Below are 22,947 nucleotides of genomic sequence, written 5' to 3' on the forward strand. Positions count from 1 at the left end.
TGGCATGACTCACTTTGAGGAAGCAATCAGAGCTTGATTTTGCCAGTTCTGTAAAAGAGTGAGCTCTCACAGCGTCCGCAATTAAGAATTTTTTTTCCCAATGGAGGGCCACCCATAATGACCGCTGACCCTGATGTGATTTGAACACACAACCTTCTGATCTGGAGTCAGACGCGCTACCGTTGCGCCACGAGGCCTGTGTGCATGTAAGGAGGCAACACTCGGACGTGGACTCTGATGTGCAAACGCTGTGCCGCAAAGTGCGCTGAGAGTACCAACTATGGCGTGAACGCCATCAGGATTGACGTCCCAATGGACGTCGCCAAGCTTCTCCTGGGATTCAACAAGATTACTTTAGTGCCTGTGCAACACTGCCTGAACGATTCCACAGAAGAAGTCCCCAAAAACGCAATTCTAATTGCAACCTGGCTGAGATCACGCAGACTAGAGACAGCTGCAGGGGTCACGAGACAGTCTCGTGACCCCTACAGCTGTTCCTTGAAACCAATCTCATAACAAGTTCAAAATCAAACTCGTTCATACGATCCATATTGACCTTACATGAACAAATTCATTGTCAAAGACATTTTGACGGGTGCGTGCTCACTAATGTTGACGATTGGCAAAGTATTTCTATTCTTCAACGAGCAAACCCCGCTACACTTGCCAGGGATTCGCCATACGTTCCTTAAGGGTTTGTGTGGGCGAGGAGATTTACATGCGGAAGTTCCACAAAATACTCTGAGTTTTCTGTGCTTCCAGAGCCTGTATAGCTCAGTCGGCAGAGCATCAGACTTTTAATCTGAGGGTCCAGGGTTCAAGTCCCTGTTCGGGCGGCGTGTGTTCAAACCTTGTCGGAGCGGCCTGCCATTGTCTCTCTTATATACCTCACTTTGAGGAAACAATGGAAGCTTTTAATCTGAGGGTCCAGCGTTCAAGTCCCTGCGTGAGCTGTGTGTTCAAACTACACAGCGTGACTTATGGCACGCAGCAACCCTTGTCTCTGTTGCACGCCTTACTTTGAGACAAAGAATGCAAAAAGCCAGCTGTCACAAAGATTTCCGCTGACACTTAAGTTCCCTGACCGGGAATCGAACCCTGAATGTTCTGACACCTGAAGATGAGGACCAAGTTGCAAAACGAAGCGAGTCAAAGGCAGAGATTTCAACTGACCCTTAGGTTCCCTGACCGGGAATCGAACCCGGGCCGCGGCGGTGAAAGCGCCGAATCCTAGCCACTAGACCACCAGGGAGACTCTTAAAAGAGGATTGCCTCAGCAAGGGCTTTTTTTCTTGCGTGTCTGAACTGGAGGATGGGAGATTGCATGCCTTCCTCGCAAATAAAACCCCCCACTCGCTCACCCTTCGATAGCTCAGTTGGTAGAGCGGAGGACTGTAGGTCAAAAGCGGTTAGAAATCCTTAGGTCGCTGGTTCAAATCCGGCTCGAAGGAGGGATGTTTTGGCCTAAAAATGTGGCCTATCTGGCGACAATGCAGCTCTCACAGCAGGGAGACCCCCCATTTTAAGAGAGGTCTCAAAACAGGTTTCCCTGACCGGGAATCGAACCCGGGCCGCGGCGGTGAGAGCGCCGAATCCTAGCCACTAGACCACCAGGGAGAGCTTGGCTTCCTCGGCTCGCATTTAGCAGACGCTCTTATCCAGAGCGACTTACAGTAAGTACAGGGACATTCCCCCCGAGGCAAGTAGGGTGAAGTGCCTTGCCCAAGGACACAACGTCATTCGGCAGAGCCAGGGATCGAACCAGCAACCTTCTGATTACTAGTCCGATTCCCTCCGATTCCCTCACCCCTCAGCCACCTGAAGATGAGGACCGAGTTGCAAAACTAAGCGAGTCAAAGGCAGAGATTTCAACTGACCCTTAAGTTCCCTGACCGGGAATCGAACCCGGGCCGCGGCGGTGAAAGCGCCGAATCCTAGCCACTAGACCACCAGGGAGACTTTTAAAAGAGGATTGCCTCAGCAAGGGCTTTTTTTCTTGCGTGTCTGAACTGGAGGATGGGAGATTGCATGCCTTCCTCGCAAATAAAACCTCCCACTCCCTCACCCTTCGATAGCTCAGTTGGTAGAGCGGAGGACTGTAGGTCAAAAGCGGTTAGAAATCCTTAGGTCGCTGGTTCAAATCCGGCTCGAAGGAGGAATGTTTTGGCCTAAAAATGTGGCCTCTCTGGCGACAATGCAACAAGGCTGCTCTCACAGAAGGGAGACCCCCATTTTAAGAGAGATCTCAAAACAGGTTTCCCTGACCAGGAATCGAACCCGGGCCGCGGCGGTGAGAGCGCCGAATCCTAGCCACTAGACCACCAGGGAGACTCTTAAAAGAGGATTGCCTCAGCAAGGGCTTTTTTTCTTGCGTGTCTGAACTGGAGGATGGGAGATTGCATGCCTTCCTCGCAAATAAAACCTCCTACTCGCTCACCCTTCGATAGCTCAGTTGGTAGAGCGGAGGACTGTAGGTCAAAAGCGGTTAGAAATCCTTAGGTCGCTGGTTCAAATCCGGCTCGAAGGAGGGATGTTTTGGCCTAAAAATGTGGCCTATCTGGCGTCAATGCAGCTCTCACAGCAGGGACACCCCCATTTTAAGAGAGGTCTCAAAACAGGTTTCCCTGACCGGGAATCGAACCCGGGCCGCGGCGGTGAGAGCGCCGAATCCTAGCCACTAGACCACCAGGGAGAGCTTGGCTTCCTCTTGGGCCAAAAAAGGCACCGCTGAGATTTGAACTCAGGATCTCCTGTTTACTAGACAGGCGCTTTGACCAACTAAGCCACGGCGCCTTGCTTAATGCTCCATGACGGGCTCAGGCTGCTGTGTTCTCTTTGGGTAGGTGCTTTGAGCTGGGGTCTACAGCGTCTTTGAAAGACACCTCCGAAGGTTATGCCCAGCATGCAGCAAAGCCTCTCAAGGCACCAGAATGAAGAGATTTTCCAGCTTCTTCGACTCTGATGGCGGTATAGCTCATTGTCACACAGGCAGGACCCACAACAGAAGTAAACAAGAAAACACTCGTCCCTGGGTGGGCTCGAACCACCATCCTTTCGGTTAACAGCCGAACGCGCTAACCAATTGCGCCACAGAGACCCTGTCTCCGCAGAACCATGAATGAAAAATGGAAGGAAACGCTGGGAGACGTTTGCCAAAACTCCCCATGAAGAAGAGGAGGAGGAGCGGCCATAGTAATAACTCTTCCTGTGATCTGTCAACGGGAGTTTGGGAAACAAAGACAACGACTCTGGTGGGACTCAAACCCACAACCTTTGAATGGCTTTTCTTTGCCCTGCCTAGAAGTGATGGCATGACTCACTTTGAGGAAGCAATCAGAGCTTGATTTTGCCAGTTCTGTAAAAGAGTGAGCTCTCACAGCGTCCGCAATTAAGAATTTTTTTTCCCAATGGAGGGCCACCCATAATGACCGCTGACCCCGACGTGATTTGAACACACAACCTTCTGATCTGGAGTCAGACGCGCTACCGTTGCGCCACGAGGCCTGTGTGCATGTAAGGAGGCAACACTCGGACGTGGACTCTGATGTGCAAACGCTGTGCCGCAAAGTGCGCTGAGAGTACCAACTATGGCGTGAACGCCATCAGGATTGACGTCCCAATGGACGTCGCCAAGCTTCTCCTGGGATTCAACAAGATTACTTTAGTGCCTGTGCAACACTGCCTGAACGATTCCACAGAAGAAGTCCCCAAAAACGCAATTCTAATTGCAACCTGGCTGAGATCACGCAGACTAGAGACAGCTGCAGGGGTCACGAGACAGTCTCGTGACCCCTGCAGCTGTTCCTTGAAACCAATCTCATAACAAGTTCAAAATCAAACTCGTTCATACGATCCATATTGACCTTACATGAACAAATTCATTGTCAAAGACATTTTGACGGGTGCGTGCTCACTAATGTTGACGATTGGCAAAGTATTTCTATTCTTCAACGAGCAAACCCCGCTACACTTGCCAGGGATTCGCCATACGTTCCTTAAGGGTTTGTGTGGGCGAGGAGATTTACATGCGGAAGTTCCACAAAATACTCTGAGTTTTCTGTGCTTCCAGAGCCTGTATAGCTCAGTCGGCAGAGCATCAGACTTTTAATCTGAGGGTCCAGGGTTCAAGTCCCTGTTCGGGCGGCGTGTGTTCAAACCTTGTCGGAGCGGCCTGCCATTGTCTCTCTTATATACCTCACTTTGAGGAAACAATGGAAGCTTTTAATCTGAGGGTCCAGCGTTCAAGTCCCTGCGTGAGCTGTGTGTTCAAACTACACAGCGTGACTTATGGCACGCAGCAACCCTTGTCTCTGTTGCACGCCTTACTTTGAGACAAAGAATGCAAAAAGCCAGCTGTCACAAAGATTTCCGCTGACACTTAAGTTCCCTGACCGGGAATCGAACCCTGAATGTTCTGACACCTGAAGATGAGGACCAAGTTGCAAAACTAAGCGAGTCAAAGGCAGAGATTTCAACTGACCCTTAGGTTCCCTGACCGGGAATCGAACCCGGGCCGCGGCGGTGAAAGCGCCGAATCCTAGCCACTAGACCACCAGGGAGACTCTTAAAAGAGGATTGCCTCAGCAAGGGCTTTTTTTCTTGCGTGTCTGAACTGGAGGATGGGAGATTGCATGCCTTCCTCGCAAATAAAACCCCCCACTCGCTCACCCTTCGATAGCTCAGTTGGTAGAGCGGAGGACTGTAGGTCAAAAGCGGTTAGAAATCCTTAGGTCGCTGGTTCAAATCCGGCTCGAAGGAGGGATGTTTTGGCCTAAAAATGTGGCCTATCTGGCGACAATGCAGCTCTCACAGCAGGGAGACCCCCCATTTTAAGAGAGGTCTCAAAACAGGTTTCCCTGACCGGGAATCGAACCCGGGCCGCGGCGGTGAGAGCGCCGAATCCTAGCCACTAGACCACCAGGGAGAGCTTGGCTTCCTCTGCTCGCTGTCAAAGATACATTTTACATTTACATTTAGTCATTTAGCAGACGCTCTTATCCAGAGCGACTTACAGTAAGTACAGGGACATTCCCCCCGAGGCAAGTAGGGTGAAGTGCCTTGCCCAAGGACACAACGTCATTCGGCAGAGCCAGGGATCGAACCAGCAACCTTCTGATTACTAGTCCGATTCCCTCCGATTCCCTCACCCCTCAGCCACCTGAAGATGAGGACCGAGTTGCAAAACTAAGCGAGTCAAAGGCAGAGATTTCAACTGACCCTTAAGTTCCCTGACCGGGAATCGAACCCGGGCCGCGGCGGTGAAAGCGCCGAATCCTAGCCACTAGACCACCAGGGAGACGTTTAAAAGAGGATTGCCTCAGCAAGGGCTTTTTTTCTTGCGTGTCTGAACTGGAGGATGGGAGATTGCATGCCTTCCTCGCAAATAAAACCTCCCACTCCCTCACCCTTCGATAGCTCAGTTGGTAGAGCGGAGGACTGTAGGTCAAAAGCGGTTAGAAATCCTTAGGTCGCTGGTTCAAATCCGGCTCGAAGGAGGAATGTTTTGGCCTAAAAATGTGGCCTCTCTGGCGACAATGCAACAAGGCTGCTCTCACAGAAGGGAGACCCCCATTTTAAGAGAGATCTCAAAACAGGTTTCCCTGACCAGGAATCGAACCCGGGCCGCGGCGGTGAGAGCGCCGAATCCTAGCCACTAGACCACCAGGGAGACTCTTAAAAGAGGATTGCCTCAGCAAGGGTTTTTTTTCTTGCGTGTCTGAACTGGAGGATGGGAGATTGCATGCCTTCCTCGCAAATAAAACCTCCTACTCGCTCACCCTTCGATAGCTCAGTTGGTAGAGCGGAGGACTGTAGGTCAAAAGCGGTTAGAAATCCTTAGGTCGCTGGTTCAAATCCGGCTCGAAGGAGGGATGTTTTGGCCTAAAAATGTGGCCTATCTGGCGTCAATGCAGCTCTCACAGCAGGGACACCCCCATTTTAAGAGAGGTCTCAAAACAGGTTTCCCTGACCGGGAATCGAACCCGGGCCGCGGCGGTGAGAGCGCCGAATCCTAGCCACTAGACCACCAGGGAGAGCTTGGCTTCCTCTTGGGCCAAAAAAGGCACCGCTGAGATTTGAACTCAGGATCTCCTGTTTACTAGACAGGCGCTTTGACCAACTAAGCCACGGCGCCTTGCTTAATGCTCCACGACGGGCTCAGGCTGCTGTGTTCTCTTTGGGTAGGTGCTTTGAGCTGGGGTCTACAGCGTCTTTGAAAGACACCTCCGAAGGTTATGCCCAGCATGCAGCAAAGCCTCTCAAGGCACCAGAATGAAGAGATTTTCCAGCTTCTTCGACTCTGATGGCGGTATAGCTCATTGTCACACAGGCAGGACCCACAACAGAAGTAAACAAGAAAACACTCGTCCCTGGGTGGGCTCGAACCACCATCCTTTCGGTTAACAGCCGAACGCGCTAACCAATTGCGCCACAGAGACCCTGTCTCCGCAGAACCATGAATGAAAAATGGAAGGAAACGCTGGGAGACGTTTGCCAAAACTCCCCATGAAGAAGAGGAGGAGGAGCGGCCATAGTAATAACTCTTCCTGTGATCTGTCAACGGGAGTTTGGGAAACAAAGACAACGACTCTGGTGGGACTCAAACCCACAACCTTTGAATGGCTTTTCTTTGCCCTGCCTAGAAGTGATGGCATGACTCACTTTGAGGAAGCAATCAGAGCTTGATTTTGCCAGTTCTGTAAAAGAGTGAGCTCTCACAGCGTCCGCAATTAAGAATTTTTTTTCCCAATGGAGGGCCACCCATAATGACCGCTGACCCCGACGTGATTTGAACACACAACCTTCTGATCTGGAGTCAGACGCGCTACCGTTGCGCCACGAGGCCTGTGTGCATGTAAGGAGGCAACACTCGGACGTGGACTCTGATGTGCAAACGCTGTGCCGCAAAGTGCGCTGAGAGTACCAACTATGGCGTGAACGCCATCAGGATTGACGTCCCAATGGACGTCGCCAAGCTTCTCCTGGGATTCAACAAGATTACTTTAGTGCCTGTGCAACACTGCCTGAACGATTCCACAGAAGAAGTCCCCAAAAACGCAATTCTAATTGCAACCTGGCTGAGATCACGCAGACTAGAGACAGCTGCAGGGGTCACGAGACAGTCTCGTGACCCCTGCAGCTGTTCCTTGAAACCAATCTCATAACAAGTTCAAAATCAAACTCGTTCATGCGATCCATATTGACCTTACATGAACAAATTCATTGTCAAAGACATTTTGACGGGTGCGTGCTCACTAATGTTGACGATTGGCAAAGTATTTCTATTCTTCAACGAGCAAACCCCGCTACACTTGCCAGGGATTCGCCATACGTTCCTTAAGGGTTTGTGTGGGCGAGGAGATTTACATGCGGAAGTTCCACAAAATACTCTGAGTTTTCTGTGCTTCCAGAGCCTGTATAGCTCAGTCGGCAGAGCATCAGACTTTTAATCTGAGGGTCCAGGGTTCAAGTCCCTGTTCGGGCGGCGTGTGTTCAAACCTTGTCGGAGCGGCCTGCCATTGTCTCTCTTATATACCTCACTTTGAGGAAACAATGGAAGCTTTTAATCTGAGGGTCCAGCGTTCAAGTCCCTGCGTGAGCTGTGTGTTCAAACTACACAGCGTGACTTATGGCACGCAGCAACCCTTGTCTCTGTTGCACGCCTTACTTTGAGACAAAGAATGCAAAAAGCCAGCTGTCACAAAGATTTCCGCTGACACTTAAGTTCCCTGACCGGGAATCGAACCCTGAATGTTCTGACACCTGAAGATGAGGACCAAGTTGCAAAACTAAGCGAGTCAAAGGCAGAGATTTCAACTGACCCTTAGGTTCCCTGACCGGGAATCGAACCCGGGCCGCGGCGGTGAAAGCGCCGAATCCTAGCCACTAGACCACCAGGGAGACTCTTAAAAGAGGATTGCCTCAGCAAGGGCTTTTTTTCTTGCGTGTCTGAACTGGAGGATGGGAGATTGCATGCCTTCCTCGCAAATAAAACCCCCCACTCGCTCACCCTTCGATAGCTCAGTTGGTAGAGCGGAGGACTGTAGGTCAAAAGCGGTTAGAAATCCTTAGGTCGCTGGTTCAAATCCGGCTCGAAGGAGGGATGTTTTGGCCTAAAAATGTGGCCTATCTGGCGACAATGCAGCTCTCACAGCAGGGAGACCCCCCATTTTAAGAGAGGTCTCAAAACAGGTTTCCCTGACCGGGAATCGAACCCGGGCCGCGGCGGTGAGAGCGCCGAATCCTAGCCACTAGACCACCAGGGAGAGCTTGGCTTCCTCTGCTCGCTGTCAAAGATACATTTTACATTTACATTTAGTCATTTAGCAGACGCTCTTATCCAGAGCGACTTACAGTAAGTACAGGGACATTCCCCCCGAGGCAAGTAGGGTGAAGTGCCTTGCCCAAGGACACAACGTCATTCGGCAGAGCCAGGGATCGAACCAGCAACCTTCTGATTACTAGTCCGATTCCCTCCGATTCCCTCACCCCTCAGCCACCTGAAGATGAGGACCGAGTTGCAAAACTAAGCGAGTCAAAGGCAGAGATTTCAACTGACCCTTAAGTTCCCTGACCGGGAATCGAACCCGGGCCGCGGCGGTGAAAGCGCCGAATCCTAGCCACTAGACCACCAGGGAGACTTTTAAAAGAGGATTGCCTCAGCAAGGGCTTTTTTTCTTGCGTGTCTGAACTGGAGGATGGGAGATTGCATGCCTTCCTCGCAAATAAAACCTCCCACTCCCTCACCCTTCGATAGCTCAGTTGGTAGAGCGGAGGACTGTAGGTCAAAAGCGGTTAGAAATCCTTAGGTCGCTGGTTCAAATCCGGCTCGAAGGAGGAATGTTTTGGCCTAAAAATGTGGCCTCTCTGGCGACAATGCAACAAGGCTGCTCTCACAGAAGGGAGACCCCCATTTTAAGAGAGATCTCAAAACAGGTTTCCCTGACCAGGAATCGAACCCGGGCCGCGGCGGTGAGAGCGCCGAATCCTAGCCACTAGACCACCAGGGAGACTCTTAAAAGAGGATTGCCTCAGCAAGGGCTTTTTTTCTTGCGTGTCTGAACTGGAGGATGGGAGATTGCATGCCTTCCTCGCAAATAAAACCTCCTACTCGCTCACCCTTCGATAGCTCAGTTGGTAGAGCGGAGGACTGTAGGTCAAAAGCGGTTAGAAATCCTTAGGTCGCTGGTTCAAATCCGGCTCGAAGGAGGGATGTTTTGGCCTAAAAATGTGGCCTATCTGGCGTCAATGCAGCTCTCACAGCAGGGACACCCCCATTTTAAGAGAGGTCTCAAAACAGGTTTCCCTGACCGGGAATCGAACCCGGGCCGCGGCGGTGAGAGCGCCGAATCCTAGCCACTAGACCACCAGGGAGAGCTTGGCTTCCTCTTGGGCCAAAAAAGGCACCGCTGAGATTTGAACTCAGGATCTCCTGTTTACTAGACAGGCGCTTTGACCAACTAAGCCACGGCGCCTTGCTTAATGCTCCATGACGGGCTCAGGCTGCTGTGTTCTCTTTGGGTAGGTGCTTTGAGCTGGGGTCTACAGCGTCTTTGAAAGACACCTCCGAAGGTTATGCCCAGCATGCAGCAAAGCCTCTCAAGGCACCAGAATGAAGAGATTTTCCAGCTTCTTCGACTCTGATGGCGGTATAGCTCATTGTCACACAGGCAGGACCCACAACAGAAGTAAACAAGAAAACACTCGTCCCTGGGTGGGCTCGAACCACCATCCTTTCGGTTAACAGCCGAACGCGCTAACCAATTGCGCCACAGAGACCCTGTCTCCGCAGAACCATGAATGAAAAATGGAAGGAAACGCTGGGAGACGTTTGCCAAAACTCCCCATGAAGAAGAGGAGGAGGAGCGGCCATAGTAATAACTCTTCCTGTGATCTGTCAACGGGAGTTTGGGAAACAAAGACAACGACTCTGGTGGGACTCAAACCCACAACCTTTGAATGGCTTTTCTTTGCCCTGCCTAGAAGTGATGGCATGACTCACTTTGAGGAAGCAATCAGAGCTTGATTTTGCCAGTTCTGTAAAAGAGTGAGCTCTCACAGCGTCCGCAATTAAGAATTTTTTTTCCCAATGGAGGGCCACCCATAATGACCGCTGACCCCGACGTGATTTGAACACACAACCTTCTGATCTGGAGTCAGACGCGCTACCGTTGCGCCACGAGGCCTGTGTGCATGTAAGGAGGCAACACTCGGACGTGGACTCTGATGTGCAAACGCTGTGCCGCAAAGTGCGCTGAGAGTACCAACTATGGCGTGAACGCCATCAGGATTGACGTCCCAATGGACGTCGCCAAGCTTCTCCTGGGATTCAACAAGATTACTTTAGTGCCTGTGCAACACTGCCTGAACGATTCCACAGAAGAAGTCCCCAAAAACGCAATTCTAATTGCAACCTGGCTGAGATCACGCAGACTAGAGACAGCTGCAGGGGTCACGAGACAGTCTCGTGACCCCTGCAGCTGTTCCTTGAAACCAATCTCATAACAAGTTCAAAATCAAACTCGTTCATACGATCCATATTGACCTTACATGAACAAATTCATTGTCAAAGACATTTTGACGGGTGCGTGCTCACTAATGTTGACGATTGGCAAAGTATTTCTATTCTTCAACGAGCAAACCCCGCTACACTTGCCAGGGATTCGCCATACGTTCCTTAAGGGTTTGTGTGGGCGAGGAGATTTACATGCGGAAGTTCCACAAAATACTCTGAGTTTTCTGTGCTTCCAGAGCCTGTATAGCTCAGTCGGCAGAGCATCAGACTTTTAATCTGAGGGTCCAGGGTTCAAGTCCCTGTTCGGGCGGCGTGTGTTCAAACCTTGTCGGAGCGGCCTGCCATTGTCTCTCTTATATACCTCACTTTGAGGAAACAATGGAAGCTTTTAATCTGAGGGTCCAGCGTTCAAGTCCCTGCGTGAGCTGTGTGTTCAAACTACACAGCGTGACTTATGGCACGCAGCAACCCTTGTCTCTGTTGCACGCCTTACTTTGAGACAAAGAATGCAAAAAGCCAGCTGTCACAAAGATTTCCGCTGACACTTAAGTTCCCTGACCGGGAATCGAACCCTGAATGTTCTGACACCTGAAGATGAGGACCAAGTTGCAAAACTAAGCGAGTCAAAGGCAGAGATTTCAACTGACCCTTAGGTTCCCTGACCGGGAATCGAACCCGGGCCGCGGCGGTGAAAGCGCCGAATCCTAGCCACTAGACCACCAGGGAGACTCTTAAAAGAGGATTGCCTCAGCAAGGGCTTTTTTTCTTGCGTGTCTGAACTGGAGGATGGGAGATTGCATGCCTTCCTCGCAAATAAAACCCCCCACTCGCTCACCCTTCGATAGCTCAGTTGGTAGAGCGGAGGACTGTAGGTCAAAAGCGGTTAGAAATCCTTAGGTCGCTGGTTCAAATCCGGCTCGAAGGAGGGATGTTTTGGCCTAAAAATGTGGCCTATCTGGCGACAATGCAGCTCTCACAGCAGGGAGACCCCCCATTTTAAGAGAGGTCTCAAAACAGGTTTCCCTGACCGGGAATCGAACCCGGGCCGCGGCGGTGAGAGCGCCGAATCCTAGCCACTAGACCACCAGGGAGAGCTTGGCTTCCTCTGCTCGCTGTCAAAGATACATTTTACATTTACATTTAGTCATTTAGCAGACGCTCTTATCCAGAGCGACTTACAGTAAGTACAGGGACATTCCCCCCGAGGCAAGTAGGGTGAAGTGCCTTGCCCAAGGACACAACGTCATTCGGCAGAGCCAGGGATCGAACCAGCAACCTTCTGATTACTAGTCCGATTCCCTCCGATTCCCTCACCCCTCAGCCACCTGAAGATGAGGACCGAGTTGCAAAACTAAGCGAGTCAAAGGCAGAGATTTCAACTGACCCTTAAGTTCCCTGACCGGGAATCGAACCCGGGCCGCGGCGGTGAAAGCGCCGAATCCTAGCCACTAGACCACCAGGGAGACTTTTAAAAGAGGATTGCCTCAGCAAGGGCTTTTTTTCTTGCGTGTCTGAACTGGAGGATGGGAGATTGCATGCCTTCCTCGCAAATAAAACCTCCCACTCCCTCACCCTTCGATAGCTCAGTTGGTAGAGCGGAGGACTGTAGGTCAAAAGCGGTTAGAAATCCTTAGGTCGCTGGTTCAAATCCGGCTCGAAGGAGGAATGTTTTGGCCTAAAAATGTGGCCTCTCTGGCGACAATGCAACAAGGCTGCTCTCACAGAAGGGAGACCCCCATTTTAAGAGAGATCTCAAAACAGGTTTCCCTGACCAGGAATCGAACCCGGGCCGCGGCGGTGAGAGCGCCGAATCCTAGCCACTAGACCACCAGGGAGACTCTTAAAAGAGGATTGCCTCAGCAAGGGCTTTTTTTCTTGCGTGTCTGAACTGGAGGATGGGAGATTGCATGCCTTCCTCGCAAATAAAACCTCCTACTCGCTCACCCTTCGATAGCTCAGTTGGTAGAGCGGAGGACTGTAGGTCAAAAGCGGTTAGAAATCCTTAGGTCGCTGGTTCAAATCCGGCTCGAAGGAGGGATGTTTTGGCCTAAAAATGTGGCCTATCTGGCGTCAATGCAGCTCTCACAGCAGGGACACCCCCATTTTAAGAGAGGTCTCAAAACAGGTTTCCCTGACCGGGAATCGAACCCGGGCCGCGGCGGTGAGAGCGCCGAATCCTAGCCACTAGACCACCAGGGAGAGCTTGGCTTCCTCTTGGGCCAAAAAAGGCACCGCTGAGATTTGAACTCAGGATCTCCTGTTTACTAGACAGGCGCTTTGACCAACTAAGCCACGGCGCCTTGCTTAATGCTCCATGACGGGCTCAGGCTGCTGTGTTCTCTTTGGGTAGGTGCTTTGAGCTGGGGTCTACAGCGTCTTTGAAAGACACCTCCGAAGGTTATGCCCAGCATGCAGCAAAGCCTCTCAAGGCACCAGAATGAAGAGATTTTCCAGCTTCTTCGACTCTGATGGCGGTATAGCTCATTGTCACACAGGCAGGACCCACAACAGAAGTAAACAAGAAAACACTCGTCCCTGGGTGGGCTCGAACCACCATCCTTTCGGTTAACAGCCGAACGCGCTAACCAATTGCGCCACAGAGACCCTGTCTCCGCAGAACCATGAATGAAAAATGGAAGGAAACGCTGGGAGACGTTTGCCAAAACTCCCCATGAAGAAGAGGAGGAGGAGCGGCCATAGTAATAACTCTTCCTGTGATCTGTCAACGGGAGTTTGGGAAACAAAGACAACGACTCTGGTGGGACTCAAACCCACAACCTTTGAATGGCTTTTCTTTGCCCTGCCTAGAAGTGATGGCATGACTCACTTTGAGGAAGCAATCAGAGCTTGATTTTGCCAGTTCTGTAAAAGAGTGAGCTCTCACAGCGTCCGCAATTAAGAATTTTTTTTCCCAATGGAGGGCCACCCATAATGACCGCTGACCCCGACGTGATTTGAACACACAACCTTCTGATCTGGAGTCAGACGCGCTACCGTTGCGCCACGAGGCCTGTGTGCATGTAAGGAGGCAACACTCGGACGTGGACTCTGATGTGCAAACGCTGTGCCGCAAAGTGCGCTGAGAGTACCAACTATGGCGTGAACGCCATCAGGATTGACGTCCCAATGGACGTCGCCAAGCTTCTCCTGGGATTCAACAAGATTACTTTAGTGCCTGTGCAACACTGCCTGAACGATTCCACAGAAGAAGTCCCCAAAAACGCAATTCTAATTGCAACCTGGCTGAGATCACGCAGACTAGAGACAGCTGCAGGGGTCACGAGACAGTCTCGTGACCCCTGCAGCTGTTCCTTGAAACCAATCTCATAACAAGTTCAAAATCAAACTCGTTCATACGATCCATATTGACCTTACATGAACAAATTCATTGTCAAAGACATTTTGACGGGTGCGTGCTCACTAATGTTGACGATTGGCAAAGTATTTCTATTCTTCAACGAGCAAACCCCGCTACACTTGCCAGGGATTCGCCATACGTTCCTTAAGGGTTTGTGTGGGCGAGGAGATTTACATGCGGAAGTTCCACAAAATACTCTGAGTTTTCTGTGCTTCCAGAGCCTGTATAGCTCAGTCGGCAGAGCATCAGACTTTTAATCTGAGGGTCCAGGGTTCAAGTCCCTGTTCGGGCGGCGTGTGTTCAAACCTTGTCGGAGCGGCCTGCCATTGTCTCTCTTATATACCTCACTTTGAGGAAACAATGGAAGCTTTTAATCTGAGGGTCCAGCGTTCAAGTCCCTGCGTGAGCTGTGTGTTCAAACTACACAGCATGACTTATGGCACGCAGCAACCCTTGTCTCTGTTGCACGCCTTACTTTGAGACAAAGAATGCAAAAAGCCAGCTGTCACAAAGATTTCCGCTGACACTTAAGTTCCCTGACCGGGAATCGAACCCTGAATGTTCTGACACCTGAAGATGAGGACCAAGTTGCAAAACTAAGCGAGTCAAAGGCAGAGATTTCAACTGACCCTTAGGTTCCCTGACCGGGAATCGAACCCGGGCCGCGGCGGTGAAAGCGCCGAATCCTAGCCACTAGACCACCAGGGAGACTCTTAAAAGAGGATTGCCTCAGCAAGGGCTTTTTTTCTTGCGTGTCTGAACTGGAGGATGGGAGATTGCATGCCTTCCTCGCAAATAAAACCCCCCACTCGCTCACCCTTCGATAGCTCAGTTGGTAGAGCGGAGGACTGTAGGTCAAAAGCGGTTAGAAATCCTTAGGTCGCTGGTTCAAATCCGGCTCGAAGGAGGGATGTTTTGGCCTAAAAATGTGGCCTATCTGGCGACAATGCAGCTCTCACAGCAGGGAGACCCCCCATTTTAAGAGAGGTCTCAAAACAGGTTTCCCTGACCGGGAATCGAACCCGGGCCGCGGCGGTGAGAGCGCCGAATCCTAGCCACTAGACCACCAGGGAGAGCTTGGCTTCCTCTGCTCGCTGTCAAAGATACATTTTACATTTACATTTAGTCATTTAGCAGACGCTCTTATCCAGAGCGACTTACAGTAAGTACAGGGACATTCCCCCCGAGGCAAGTAGGGTGAAGTGCCTTGCCCAAGGACACAACGTCATTCGGCAGAGCCAGGGATCGAACCAGCAACCTTCTGATTACTAGTCCGATTCCCTCCGATTCCCTCACCCCTCAGCCACCTGAAGATGAGGACCGAGTTGCAAAACTAAGCGAGTCAAAGGCAGAGATTTCAACTGACCCTTAAGTTCCCTGACCGGGAATCGAACCCGGGCCGCGGCGGTGAAAGCGCCGAATCCTAGCCACTAGACCACCAGGGAGACGTTTAAAAGAGGATTGCCTCAGCAAGGGCTTTTTTTCTTGCGTGTCTGAACTGGAGGATGGGAGATTGCATGCCTTCCTCGCAAATAAAACCTCCCACTCCCTCACCCTTCGATAGCTCAGTTGGTAGAGCGGAGGACTGTAGGTCAAAAGCGGTTAGAAATCCTTAGGTCGCTGGTTCAAATCCGGCTCGAAGGAGGAATGTTTTGGCCTAAAAATGTGGCCTCTCTGGCGACAATGCAACAAGGCTGCTCTCACAGAAGGGAGACCCCCATTTTAAGAGAGATCTCAAAACAGGTTTCCCTGACCAGGAATCGAACCCGGGCCGCGGCGGTGAGAGCGCCGAATCCTAGCCACTAGACCACCAGGGAGACTCTTAAAAGAGGATTGCCTCAGCAAGGGTTTTTTTTCTTGCGTGTCTGAACTGGAGGATGGGAGATTGCATGCCTTCCTCGCAAATAAAACCTCCTACTCGCTCACCCTTCGATAGCTCAGTTGGTAGAGCGGAGGACTGTAGGTCAAAAGCGGTTAGAAATCCTTAGGTCGCTGGTTCAAATCCGGCTCGAAGGAGGAATGTTTTGGCCTAAAAATGTGGCCTCTCTGGCGACAATGCAACAAGGCTGCTCTCACAGAAGGGAGACCCCCATTTTAAGAGAGATCTCAAAACAGGTTTCCCTGACCAGGAATCGAACCCGGGCCGCGGCGGTGAGAGCGCCGAATCCTAGCCACTAGACCACCAGGGAGACTCTTAAAAGAGGATTGCCTCAGCAAGGGCTTTTTTTCTTGCGTGTCTGAACTGGAGGATGGGAGATTGCATGCCTTCCTCGCAAATAAAACCTCCTACTCGCTCACCCTTCGATAGCTCAGTTGGTAGAGCGGAGGACTGTAGGTCAAAAGCGGTTAGAAATCCTTAGGTCGCTGGTTCAAATCCGGCTCGAAGGAGGGATGTTTTGGCCTAAAAATGTGGCCTATCTGGCGTCAATGCAGCTCTCACAGCAGGGACACCCCCATTTTAAGAGAGGTCTCAAAACAGGTTTCCCTGACCGGGAATCGAACCCGGGCCGCGGCGGTGAGAGCGCCGAATCCTAGCCACTAGACCACCAGGGAGAGCTTGGCTTCCTCTTGGGCCAAAAAAGGCACCGCTGAGATTTGAACTCAGGATCTCCTGTTTACTAGACAGGCGCTTTGACCAACTAAGCCACGGCGCCTTGCTTAATGCTCCATGACGGGCTCAGGCTGCTGTGTTCTCTTTGGGTAGGTGCTTTGAGCTGGGGTCTACAGCGTCTTTGAAAGACACCTCCGAAGGTTATGCCCAGCATGCAGCAAAGCCTCTCAAGGCACCAGAATGAAGAGATTTTCCAGCTTCTTCGACTCTGATGGCGGTATAGCTCATTGTCACACAGGCAGGACCCACAACAGAAGTAAACAAGAAAACACTCGTCCCTGGGTGGGCTCGAACCACCATCCTTTCGGTTAACAGCCGAACGCGCTAACCAATTGCGCCACAGAGACCCTGTCTCCGCAGAACCATGAATGAAAAATGGAAGGAAACGCTGGGAGACGTTTCCCAAAACTCCCCATGAAGAAGAGGAGGAGGAGCGGCCATAGTAATAACTCTTCCTGTGATCTGTCAACGGGAGTTTGGGAAACAAAGACAACGACTCTGGTGGGACTCAAACCCACAACCTTTGAATGGCTTTTCTTTGCCCTGCCTAGAAGTGATGGCATGACTCACTTTGAGGAAGCAATCAGAGCTTGATTTTGCCAGTTCTGTAAAAGAGTGAGCTCTCACAGCGTCCGCAATTAAGAATTTTTTTTCCCAATGGAGGGCCACCCATAATGACCGCTGACCCCGACGTGATTTGAACACACAACCTTCTGATCTGGAGTCAGACACGCTACCGTTGCGCCACGAGGCCTGTGTGCATGTAAGGAGGCAACACTCGGACGTGGACTCTGATGTGCAAACGCTGTGCCGCAAAGTGCGCTGAGAGTACCAACTATGGCGTGAACGCCATCAGGATTGACGTCCCAATGGACGTCGCCAAGCTTCTCCTGGGATTCAACAAGATTACTTTAGTGCCTGTGCAACACTGCCTGAACGATTCCACAGAAGAAGTCCCCAAAAACGCAATTCTAATTGCAACCTGGCTGAGATCACGCAGACTAGAGACAGCTGCAGGGGTCACGAGACAGTCTCGTGACCCCTGCAGCTGTTCCTTGAAACCAATCTCATAACAAGTTCAAAATCAAACTCGTTCATACGATCCATATTGACCTTACATGAACAAATTCATTGTCAAAGACATTTTGACGGGTGCGTGCTCACTAATGTTGACGATTGGCAAAGTATTTCTATTCTTCAACGAGCAAACCCCGCTACACTTGCCAGGGATTCGCCATACGTTCCTTAAGGGTTTGTGTGGGCGAGGAGATTTACATGCGGAAGTTCCACAAAATACTCTGAGTTTTCTGTGCTTCCAGAGCCTGTATAGCTCAGTCGGCAGAGCATCAGACTTTTAATCTGAGGGTCCAGGGTTCAAGTCCCTGTTCGGGCGGCGTGTGTTCAAACCTTGTCGGAGCGGCCTGCCATTGTCTCTCTTATATACCTCACTTTGAGGAAACAATGGAAGCTTTTAATCTGAGGGTCCAGCGTTCAAGTCCCTGCGTGAGCTGTGTGTTCAAACTACACAGCATGACTTATGGCACGCAGCAACCCTTGTCTCTGTTGCACGCCTTACTTTGAGACAAAGAATGCAAAAAGCCAGCTGTCACAAAGATTTCCGCTGACACTTAAGTTCCCTGACCGGGAATCGAACCCTGAATGTTCTGACACCTGAAGATGAGGACCAAGTTGCAAAACTAAGCGAGTCAAAGGCAGAGATTTCAACTGACCCTTAGGTTCCCTGACCGGGAATCGAACCCGGGCCGCGGCGGTGAAAGCGCCGAATCCTAGCCACTAGACCACCAGGGAGACTCTTAAAAGAGGATTGCCTCAGCAAGGGCTTTTTTTCTTGCGTGTCTGAACTGGAGGATGGGAGATTGCATGCCTTCCTCGCATATAAAACCCCCCACTCGCTCACCCTTCGATAGCTCAGTTGGTAGAGCGGAGGACTGTAGGTCAAAAGCGGTTAGAAATCCTTAGGTCGCTGGTTCAAATCCGGCTCGAAGGAGGGATGTTTTGGCCTAAAAATGTGGCCTATCTGGCGACAATGCAGCTCTCACAGCAGGGAGACCCCCCATTTTAAGAGAGGTCTCAAAACAGGTTTCCCTGACCGGGAATCGAACCCGGGCCGCGGCGGTGAGAGCGCCGAATCCTAGCCACTAGACCACCAGGGAGAGCTTGGCTTCCTCTGCTCGCTGTCAAAGATACATTTTACATTTACATTTAGTCATTTAGCAGACGCTCTTATCCAGAGCGACTTACAGTAAGTACAGGGACATTCCCCCCGAGGCAAGTAGGGTGAAGTGCCTTGCCCAAGGACACAACGTCATTCGGCAGAGCCAGGGATCGAACCAGCAACCTTCTGATTACTAGTCCGATTCCCTCCGATTCCCTCACCCCTCAGCCACCTGAAGATGAGGACCGAGTTGCAAAACTAAGCGAGTCAAAGGCAGAGATTTCAACTGACCCTTAAGTTCCCTGACCGGGAATCGAACCCGGGCCGCGGCGGTGAAAGCGCCGAATCCTAGCCACTAGACCACCAGGGAGACTTTTAAAAGAGGATTGCCTCAGCAAGGGCTTTTTTTCTTGCGTGTCTGAACTGGAGGATGGGAGATTGCATGCCTTCCTCGCAAATAAAACCTCCCACTCCCTCACCCTTCGATAGCTCAGTTGGTAGAGCGGAGGACTGTAGGTCAAAAGCGGTTAGAAATCCTTAGGCCGCTGGTTCAAATCCGGCTCGAAGGAGGAATGTTTTGGCCTAAAAATGTGGCCTCTCTGGCGACAATGCAACAAGGCTGCTCTCACAGAAGGGAGACCCCCATTTTAAGAGAGATCTCAAAACAGGTTTCCCTGACCAGGAATCGAACCCGGGCCGCGGCGGTGAGAGCGCCGAATCCTAGCCACTAGACCACCAGGGAGACTCTTAAAAGAGGATTGCCTCAGCAAGGGCTTTTTTTCTTGCGTGTCTGAACTGGAGGATGGGAGATTGCATGCCTTCCTCGCAAATAAAACCTCCTACTCGCTCACCCTTCGATAGCTCAGTTGGTAGAGCGGAGGACTGTAGGTCAAAAGCGGTTAGAAATCCTTAGGTCGCTGGTTCAAATCCGGCTCGAAGGAGGGATGTTTTGGCCTAAAAATGTGGCCTATCTGGCGTCAATGCAGCTCTCACAGCAGGGACACCCCCATTTTAAGAGAGGTCTCAAAACAGGTTTCCCTGACCGGGAATCGAACCCGGGCCGCGGCGGTGAGAGCGCCGAATCCTAGCCACTAGACCACCAGGGAGAGCTTGGCTTCCTCTTGGGCCAAAAAAGGCACCGCTGAGATTTGAACTCAGGATCTCCTGTTTACTAGACAGGCGCTTTGACCAACTAAGCCACGGCGCCTTGCTTAATGCTCCACGACGGGCTCAGGCTGCTGTGTTCTCTTTGGGTAGGTGCTTTGAGCTGGGGTCTACAGCGTCTTTGAAAGACACCTCCGAAGGTTATGCCCAGCATGCAGCAAAGCCTCTCAAGGCACCAGAATGAAGAGATTTTCCAGCTTCTTCGACTCTGATGGCGGTATAGCTCATTGTCACACAGGCAGGACCCACAACAGAAGTAAACAAGAAAACACTCGTCCCTGGGTGGGCTCGAACCACCATCCTTTCGGTTAACAGCCGAACGCGCTAACCAATTGCGCCACAGAGACCCTGTCTCCGCAGAACCATGAATGAAAAATGGAAGGAAACGCTGGGAGACGTTTCCCAAAACTCCCCATGAAGAAGAGGAGGAGGAGCGGCCATAGTAATAACTCTTCCTGTGATCTGTCAACGGGAGTTTGGGAAACAAAGACAACGACTCTGGTGGGACTCAAACCCACAACCTTTGAATGGCTTTTCTTTGCCCTGCCTAGAAGTGATGGCATGACTCACTTTGAGGAAGCAATCAGAGCTTGATTTTGCCAGTTCTGTAAAAGAGTGAGCTCTCACAGCGTCCGCAATTAAGAATTTTTTTTCCCAATGGAGGGCCACCCATAATGACCGCTGACCCCGACGTGATTTGAACACACAACCTTCTGATCTGGAGTCAGACGCGCTACCGTTGCGCCACGAGGCCTGTGTGCATGTAAGGAGGCAACACTCGGACGTGGACTCTGATGTGCAAACGCTGTGCCGCAAAGTGCGCTGAGAGTACCAACTATGGCGTGAACGCCATCAGGATTGACGTCCCAATGGACGTCGCCAAGCTTCTCCTGGGATTCAACAAGATTACTTTAGTGCCTGTGCAACACTGCCTGAACGATTCCACAGAAGAAGTCCCCAAAAACGCAATTCTAATTGCAACCTGGCTGAGATCACGCAGACTAGAGACAGCTGCAGGGGTCACGAGACAGTCTCGTGACCCCTGCAGCTGTTCCTTGAAACCAATCTCATAACAAGTTCAAAATCAAACTCGTTCATGCGATCCATATTGACCTTACATGAACAAATTCATTGTCAAAGACATTTTGACGGGTGCGTGCTCACTAATGTTGACGATTGGCAAAGTATTTCTATTCTTCAACGAGCAAACCCCGCTACACTTGCCAGGGATTCGCCATACGTTCCTTAAGGGTTTGTGTGGGCGAGGAGATTTACATGCGGAAGTTCCACAAAATACTCTGAGTTTTCTGTGCTTCCAGAGCCTGTATAGCTCAGTCGGCAGAGCATCAGACTTTTAATCTGAGGGTCCAGGGTTCAAGTCCCTGTTCGGGCGGCGTGTGTTCAAACCTTGTCGGAGCGGCCTGCCATTGTCTCTCTTATATACCTCACTTTGAGGAAACAATGGAAGCTTTTAATCTGAGGGTCCAGCGTTCAAGTCCCTGCGTGAGCTGTGTGTTCAAACTACACAGCGTGACTTATGGCACGCAGCAACCCTTGTCTCTGTTGCACGCCTTACTTTGAGACAAAGAATGCAAAAAGCCAGCTGTCACAAAGATTTCCGCTGACACTTAAGTTCCCTGACCGGGAATCGAACCCTGAATGTTCTGACACCTGAAGATGAGGACCAAGTTGCAAAACTAAGCGAGTCAAAGGCAGAGATTTCAACTGACCCTTAGGTTCCCTGACCGGGAATCGAACCCGGGCCGCGGCGGTGAAAGCGCCGAATCCTAGCCACTAGACCACCAGGGAGACTCTTAAAAGAGGATTGCCTCAGCAAGGGCTTTTTTTCTTGCGTGTCTGAACTGGAGGATGGGAGATTGCATGCCTTCCTCGCAAATAAAACCCCCCACTCGCTCACCCTTCGATAGCTCAGTTGGTAGAGCGGAGGACTGTAGGTCAAAAGCGGTTAGAAATCCTTAGGTCGCTGGTTCAAATCCGGCTCGAAGGAGGGATGTTTTGGCCTAAAAATGTGGCCTATCTGGCGACAATGCAGCTCTCACAGCAGGGAGACCCCCCATTTTAAGAGAGGTCTCAAAACAGGTTTCCCTGACCGGGAATCGAACCCGGGCCGCGGCGGTGAGAGCGCCGAATCCTAGCCACTAGACCACCAGGGAGAGCTTGGCTTCCTCTGCTCGCTGTCAAAGATACATTTTACATTTACATTTAGTCATTTAGCAGACGCTCTTATCCAGAGCGACTTACAGTAAGTACAGGGACATTCCCCCCGAGGCAAGTAGGGTGAAGTGCCTTGCCCAAGGACACAACGTCATTCGGCAGAGCCAGGGATCGAACCAGCAACCTTCTGATTACTAGTCCGATTCCCTCCGATTCCCTCACCCCTCAGCCACCTGAAGATGAGGACCGAGTTGCAAAACTAAGCGAGTCAAAGGCAGAGATTTCAACTGACCCTTAAGTTCCCTGACCGGGAATCGAACCCGGGCCGCGGCGGTGAAAGCGCCGAATCCTAGCCACTAGACCACCAGGGAGACTTTTAAAAGAGGATTGCCTCAGCAAGGGCTTTTTTTCTTGCGTGTCTGAACTGGAGGATGGGAGATTGCATGCCTTCCTCGCAAATAAAACCTCCTACTCGCTCACCCTTCGATAGCTCAGTTGGTAGAGCGGAGGACTGTAGGTCAAAAGCGGTTAGAAATCCTTAGGTCGCTGGTTCAAATCCGGCTCGAAGGAGGGATGTTTTGGCCTAAAAATGTGGCCTATCTGGCGTCAATGCAGCTCTCACAGCAGGGACACCCCCATTTTAAGAGAGGTCTCAAAACAGGTTTCCCTGACCGGGAATCGAACCCGGGCCGCGGCGGTGAGAGCGCCGAATCCTAGCCACTAGACCACCAGGGAGAGCTTGGCTTCCTCTTGGGCCAAAAAAGGCACCGCTGAGATTTGAACTCAGGATCTCCTGTTTACTAGACAGGCGCTTTGACCAACTAAGCCACGGCGCCTTGCTTAATGCTCCATGACGGGCTCAGGCTGCTGTGTTCTCTTTGGGTAGGTGCTTTGAGCTGGGGTCTACAGCGTCTTTGAAAGACACCTCCGAAGGTTATGCCCAGCATGCA

At 51.3% G+C, this 22,947-nt stretch overlaps 48 non-coding genes across 48 annotated transcripts; all 48 read right to left on the reverse strand.

The window, feature by feature from the left end:
• Positions 1-125: 125 nt before the first annotated feature.
• Positions 126-197, reverse strand: trnaw-cca (transfer RNA tryptophan (anticodon CCA)). The gene has a single exon. It is a non-coding gene; the product is annotated as a tRNA-Trp (tRNA).
• A 983-nt stretch (positions 198-1,180) lies between these two features.
• Positions 1,181-1,252, reverse strand: trnae-uuc (transfer RNA glutamic acid (anticodon UUC)). The gene has a single exon. It is a non-coding gene; the product is annotated as a tRNA-Glu (tRNA).
• A 293-nt stretch (positions 1,253-1,545) lies between these two features.
• trnae-cuc (transfer RNA glutamic acid (anticodon CUC)) lies at positions 1,546-1,617 on the reverse strand. The gene has a single exon. It is a non-coding gene; the product is annotated as a tRNA-Glu (tRNA).
• A 267-nt stretch (positions 1,618-1,884) lies between these two features.
• On the reverse strand, positions 1,885-1,956 carry trnae-uuc (transfer RNA glutamic acid (anticodon UUC)). Its single transcript has one exon. It is a non-coding gene; the product is annotated as a tRNA-Glu (tRNA).
• A 664-nt stretch (positions 1,957-2,620) lies between these two features.
• trnae-cuc (transfer RNA glutamic acid (anticodon CUC)) lies at positions 2,621-2,692 on the reverse strand. The gene has a single exon. It is a non-coding gene; the product is annotated as a tRNA-Glu (tRNA).
• Positions 2,693-2,719: 27 nt separating this feature from the next.
• trnat-agu (transfer RNA threonine (anticodon AGU)) lies at positions 2,720-2,793 on the reverse strand. The gene has a single exon. It is a non-coding gene; the product is annotated as a tRNA-Thr (tRNA).
• Positions 2,794-3,023: 230 nt separating this feature from the next.
• trnan-guu (transfer RNA asparagine (anticodon GUU)) lies at positions 3,024-3,097 on the reverse strand. Its single transcript has one exon. It is a non-coding gene; the product is annotated as a tRNA-Asn (tRNA).
• Positions 3,098-3,432: 335 nt separating this feature from the next.
• trnaw-cca (transfer RNA tryptophan (anticodon CCA)) lies at positions 3,433-3,504 on the reverse strand. Its single transcript has one exon. It is a non-coding gene; the product is annotated as a tRNA-Trp (tRNA).
• Positions 3,505-4,487: 983 nt separating this feature from the next.
• On the reverse strand, positions 4,488-4,559 carry trnae-uuc (transfer RNA glutamic acid (anticodon UUC)). The gene has a single exon. It is a non-coding gene; the product is annotated as a tRNA-Glu (tRNA).
• A 293-nt stretch (positions 4,560-4,852) lies between these two features.
• On the reverse strand, positions 4,853-4,924 carry trnae-cuc (transfer RNA glutamic acid (anticodon CUC)). The gene has a single exon. It is a non-coding gene; the product is annotated as a tRNA-Glu (tRNA).
• A 300-nt stretch (positions 4,925-5,224) lies between these two features.
• On the reverse strand, positions 5,225-5,296 carry trnae-uuc (transfer RNA glutamic acid (anticodon UUC)). The gene has a single exon. It is a non-coding gene; the product is annotated as a tRNA-Glu (tRNA).
• A 664-nt stretch (positions 5,297-5,960) lies between these two features.
• Positions 5,961-6,032, reverse strand: trnae-cuc (transfer RNA glutamic acid (anticodon CUC)). Its single transcript has one exon. It is a non-coding gene; the product is annotated as a tRNA-Glu (tRNA).
• A 27-nt stretch (positions 6,033-6,059) lies between these two features.
• On the reverse strand, positions 6,060-6,133 carry trnat-agu (transfer RNA threonine (anticodon AGU)). Its single transcript has one exon. It is a non-coding gene; the product is annotated as a tRNA-Thr (tRNA).
• A 230-nt stretch (positions 6,134-6,363) lies between these two features.
• On the reverse strand, positions 6,364-6,437 carry trnan-guu (transfer RNA asparagine (anticodon GUU)). The gene has a single exon. It is a non-coding gene; the product is annotated as a tRNA-Asn (tRNA).
• Positions 6,438-6,772: 335 nt separating this feature from the next.
• trnaw-cca (transfer RNA tryptophan (anticodon CCA)) lies at positions 6,773-6,844 on the reverse strand. Its single transcript has one exon. It is a non-coding gene; the product is annotated as a tRNA-Trp (tRNA).
• A 983-nt stretch (positions 6,845-7,827) lies between these two features.
• On the reverse strand, positions 7,828-7,899 carry trnae-uuc (transfer RNA glutamic acid (anticodon UUC)). The gene has a single exon. It is a non-coding gene; the product is annotated as a tRNA-Glu (tRNA).
• Positions 7,900-8,192: 293 nt separating this feature from the next.
• trnae-cuc (transfer RNA glutamic acid (anticodon CUC)) lies at positions 8,193-8,264 on the reverse strand. The gene has a single exon. It is a non-coding gene; the product is annotated as a tRNA-Glu (tRNA).
• A 300-nt stretch (positions 8,265-8,564) lies between these two features.
• On the reverse strand, positions 8,565-8,636 carry trnae-uuc (transfer RNA glutamic acid (anticodon UUC)). The gene has a single exon. It is a non-coding gene; the product is annotated as a tRNA-Glu (tRNA).
• Positions 8,637-9,300: 664 nt separating this feature from the next.
• Positions 9,301-9,372, reverse strand: trnae-cuc (transfer RNA glutamic acid (anticodon CUC)). Its single transcript has one exon. It is a non-coding gene; the product is annotated as a tRNA-Glu (tRNA).
• A 27-nt stretch (positions 9,373-9,399) lies between these two features.
• Positions 9,400-9,473, reverse strand: trnat-agu (transfer RNA threonine (anticodon AGU)). Its single transcript has one exon. It is a non-coding gene; the product is annotated as a tRNA-Thr (tRNA).
• A 230-nt stretch (positions 9,474-9,703) lies between these two features.
• On the reverse strand, positions 9,704-9,777 carry trnan-guu (transfer RNA asparagine (anticodon GUU)). The gene has a single exon. It is a non-coding gene; the product is annotated as a tRNA-Asn (tRNA).
• Positions 9,778-10,112: 335 nt separating this feature from the next.
• Positions 10,113-10,184, reverse strand: trnaw-cca (transfer RNA tryptophan (anticodon CCA)). The gene has a single exon. It is a non-coding gene; the product is annotated as a tRNA-Trp (tRNA).
• A 983-nt stretch (positions 10,185-11,167) lies between these two features.
• On the reverse strand, positions 11,168-11,239 carry trnae-uuc (transfer RNA glutamic acid (anticodon UUC)). The gene has a single exon. It is a non-coding gene; the product is annotated as a tRNA-Glu (tRNA).
• A 293-nt stretch (positions 11,240-11,532) lies between these two features.
• trnae-cuc (transfer RNA glutamic acid (anticodon CUC)) lies at positions 11,533-11,604 on the reverse strand. The gene has a single exon. It is a non-coding gene; the product is annotated as a tRNA-Glu (tRNA).
• Positions 11,605-11,904: 300 nt separating this feature from the next.
• trnae-uuc (transfer RNA glutamic acid (anticodon UUC)) lies at positions 11,905-11,976 on the reverse strand. Its single transcript has one exon. It is a non-coding gene; the product is annotated as a tRNA-Glu (tRNA).
• A 664-nt stretch (positions 11,977-12,640) lies between these two features.
• trnae-cuc (transfer RNA glutamic acid (anticodon CUC)) lies at positions 12,641-12,712 on the reverse strand. Its single transcript has one exon. It is a non-coding gene; the product is annotated as a tRNA-Glu (tRNA).
• Positions 12,713-12,739: 27 nt separating this feature from the next.
• On the reverse strand, positions 12,740-12,813 carry trnat-agu (transfer RNA threonine (anticodon AGU)). Its single transcript has one exon. It is a non-coding gene; the product is annotated as a tRNA-Thr (tRNA).
• Positions 12,814-13,043: 230 nt separating this feature from the next.
• trnan-guu (transfer RNA asparagine (anticodon GUU)) lies at positions 13,044-13,117 on the reverse strand. Its single transcript has one exon. It is a non-coding gene; the product is annotated as a tRNA-Asn (tRNA).
• A 335-nt stretch (positions 13,118-13,452) lies between these two features.
• On the reverse strand, positions 13,453-13,524 carry trnaw-cca (transfer RNA tryptophan (anticodon CCA)). Its single transcript has one exon. It is a non-coding gene; the product is annotated as a tRNA-Trp (tRNA).
• Positions 13,525-14,507: 983 nt separating this feature from the next.
• On the reverse strand, positions 14,508-14,579 carry trnae-uuc (transfer RNA glutamic acid (anticodon UUC)). The gene has a single exon. It is a non-coding gene; the product is annotated as a tRNA-Glu (tRNA).
• Positions 14,580-14,872: 293 nt separating this feature from the next.
• On the reverse strand, positions 14,873-14,944 carry trnae-cuc (transfer RNA glutamic acid (anticodon CUC)). Its single transcript has one exon. It is a non-coding gene; the product is annotated as a tRNA-Glu (tRNA).
• Positions 14,945-15,244: 300 nt separating this feature from the next.
• On the reverse strand, positions 15,245-15,316 carry trnae-uuc (transfer RNA glutamic acid (anticodon UUC)). The gene has a single exon. It is a non-coding gene; the product is annotated as a tRNA-Glu (tRNA).
• Positions 15,317-16,352: 1,036 nt separating this feature from the next.
• trnae-cuc (transfer RNA glutamic acid (anticodon CUC)) lies at positions 16,353-16,424 on the reverse strand. Its single transcript has one exon. It is a non-coding gene; the product is annotated as a tRNA-Glu (tRNA).
• A 27-nt stretch (positions 16,425-16,451) lies between these two features.
• trnat-agu (transfer RNA threonine (anticodon AGU)) lies at positions 16,452-16,525 on the reverse strand. The gene has a single exon. It is a non-coding gene; the product is annotated as a tRNA-Thr (tRNA).
• A 230-nt stretch (positions 16,526-16,755) lies between these two features.
• On the reverse strand, positions 16,756-16,829 carry trnan-guu (transfer RNA asparagine (anticodon GUU)). Its single transcript has one exon. It is a non-coding gene; the product is annotated as a tRNA-Asn (tRNA).
• Positions 16,830-17,164: 335 nt separating this feature from the next.
• Positions 17,165-17,236, reverse strand: trnaw-cca (transfer RNA tryptophan (anticodon CCA)). The gene has a single exon. It is a non-coding gene; the product is annotated as a tRNA-Trp (tRNA).
• A 983-nt stretch (positions 17,237-18,219) lies between these two features.
• Positions 18,220-18,291, reverse strand: trnae-uuc (transfer RNA glutamic acid (anticodon UUC)). Its single transcript has one exon. It is a non-coding gene; the product is annotated as a tRNA-Glu (tRNA).
• Positions 18,292-18,584: 293 nt separating this feature from the next.
• Positions 18,585-18,656, reverse strand: trnae-cuc (transfer RNA glutamic acid (anticodon CUC)). Its single transcript has one exon. It is a non-coding gene; the product is annotated as a tRNA-Glu (tRNA).
• A 300-nt stretch (positions 18,657-18,956) lies between these two features.
• On the reverse strand, positions 18,957-19,028 carry trnae-uuc (transfer RNA glutamic acid (anticodon UUC)). Its single transcript has one exon. It is a non-coding gene; the product is annotated as a tRNA-Glu (tRNA).
• A 664-nt stretch (positions 19,029-19,692) lies between these two features.
• trnae-cuc (transfer RNA glutamic acid (anticodon CUC)) lies at positions 19,693-19,764 on the reverse strand. The gene has a single exon. It is a non-coding gene; the product is annotated as a tRNA-Glu (tRNA).
• A 27-nt stretch (positions 19,765-19,791) lies between these two features.
• Positions 19,792-19,865, reverse strand: trnat-agu (transfer RNA threonine (anticodon AGU)). The gene has a single exon. It is a non-coding gene; the product is annotated as a tRNA-Thr (tRNA).
• Positions 19,866-20,095: 230 nt separating this feature from the next.
• trnan-guu (transfer RNA asparagine (anticodon GUU)) lies at positions 20,096-20,169 on the reverse strand. Its single transcript has one exon. It is a non-coding gene; the product is annotated as a tRNA-Asn (tRNA).
• A 335-nt stretch (positions 20,170-20,504) lies between these two features.
• Positions 20,505-20,576, reverse strand: trnaw-cca (transfer RNA tryptophan (anticodon CCA)). The gene has a single exon. It is a non-coding gene; the product is annotated as a tRNA-Trp (tRNA).
• A 983-nt stretch (positions 20,577-21,559) lies between these two features.
• trnae-uuc (transfer RNA glutamic acid (anticodon UUC)) lies at positions 21,560-21,631 on the reverse strand. The gene has a single exon. It is a non-coding gene; the product is annotated as a tRNA-Glu (tRNA).
• Positions 21,632-21,924: 293 nt separating this feature from the next.
• On the reverse strand, positions 21,925-21,996 carry trnae-cuc (transfer RNA glutamic acid (anticodon CUC)). Its single transcript has one exon. It is a non-coding gene; the product is annotated as a tRNA-Glu (tRNA).
• A 300-nt stretch (positions 21,997-22,296) lies between these two features.
• On the reverse strand, positions 22,297-22,368 carry trnae-uuc (transfer RNA glutamic acid (anticodon UUC)). The gene has a single exon. It is a non-coding gene; the product is annotated as a tRNA-Glu (tRNA).
• Positions 22,369-22,660: 292 nt separating this feature from the next.
• trnae-cuc (transfer RNA glutamic acid (anticodon CUC)) lies at positions 22,661-22,732 on the reverse strand. Its single transcript has one exon. It is a non-coding gene; the product is annotated as a tRNA-Glu (tRNA).
• Positions 22,733-22,759: 27 nt separating this feature from the next.
• Positions 22,760-22,833, reverse strand: trnat-agu (transfer RNA threonine (anticodon AGU)). The gene has a single exon. It is a non-coding gene; the product is annotated as a tRNA-Thr (tRNA).
• Positions 22,834-22,947: the final 114 nt, after the last annotated feature.

The sequence above is a fragment of the Osmerus mordax genome, chromosome 25, assembly GCF_038355195.1.
Source record: "Osmerus mordax isolate fOsmMor3 chromosome 25, fOsmMor3.pri, whole genome shotgun sequence".
In the NCBI taxonomy this organism is placed as follows: Eukaryota; Metazoa; Chordata; class Actinopteri; order Osmeriformes; family Osmeridae; genus Osmerus; species Osmerus mordax.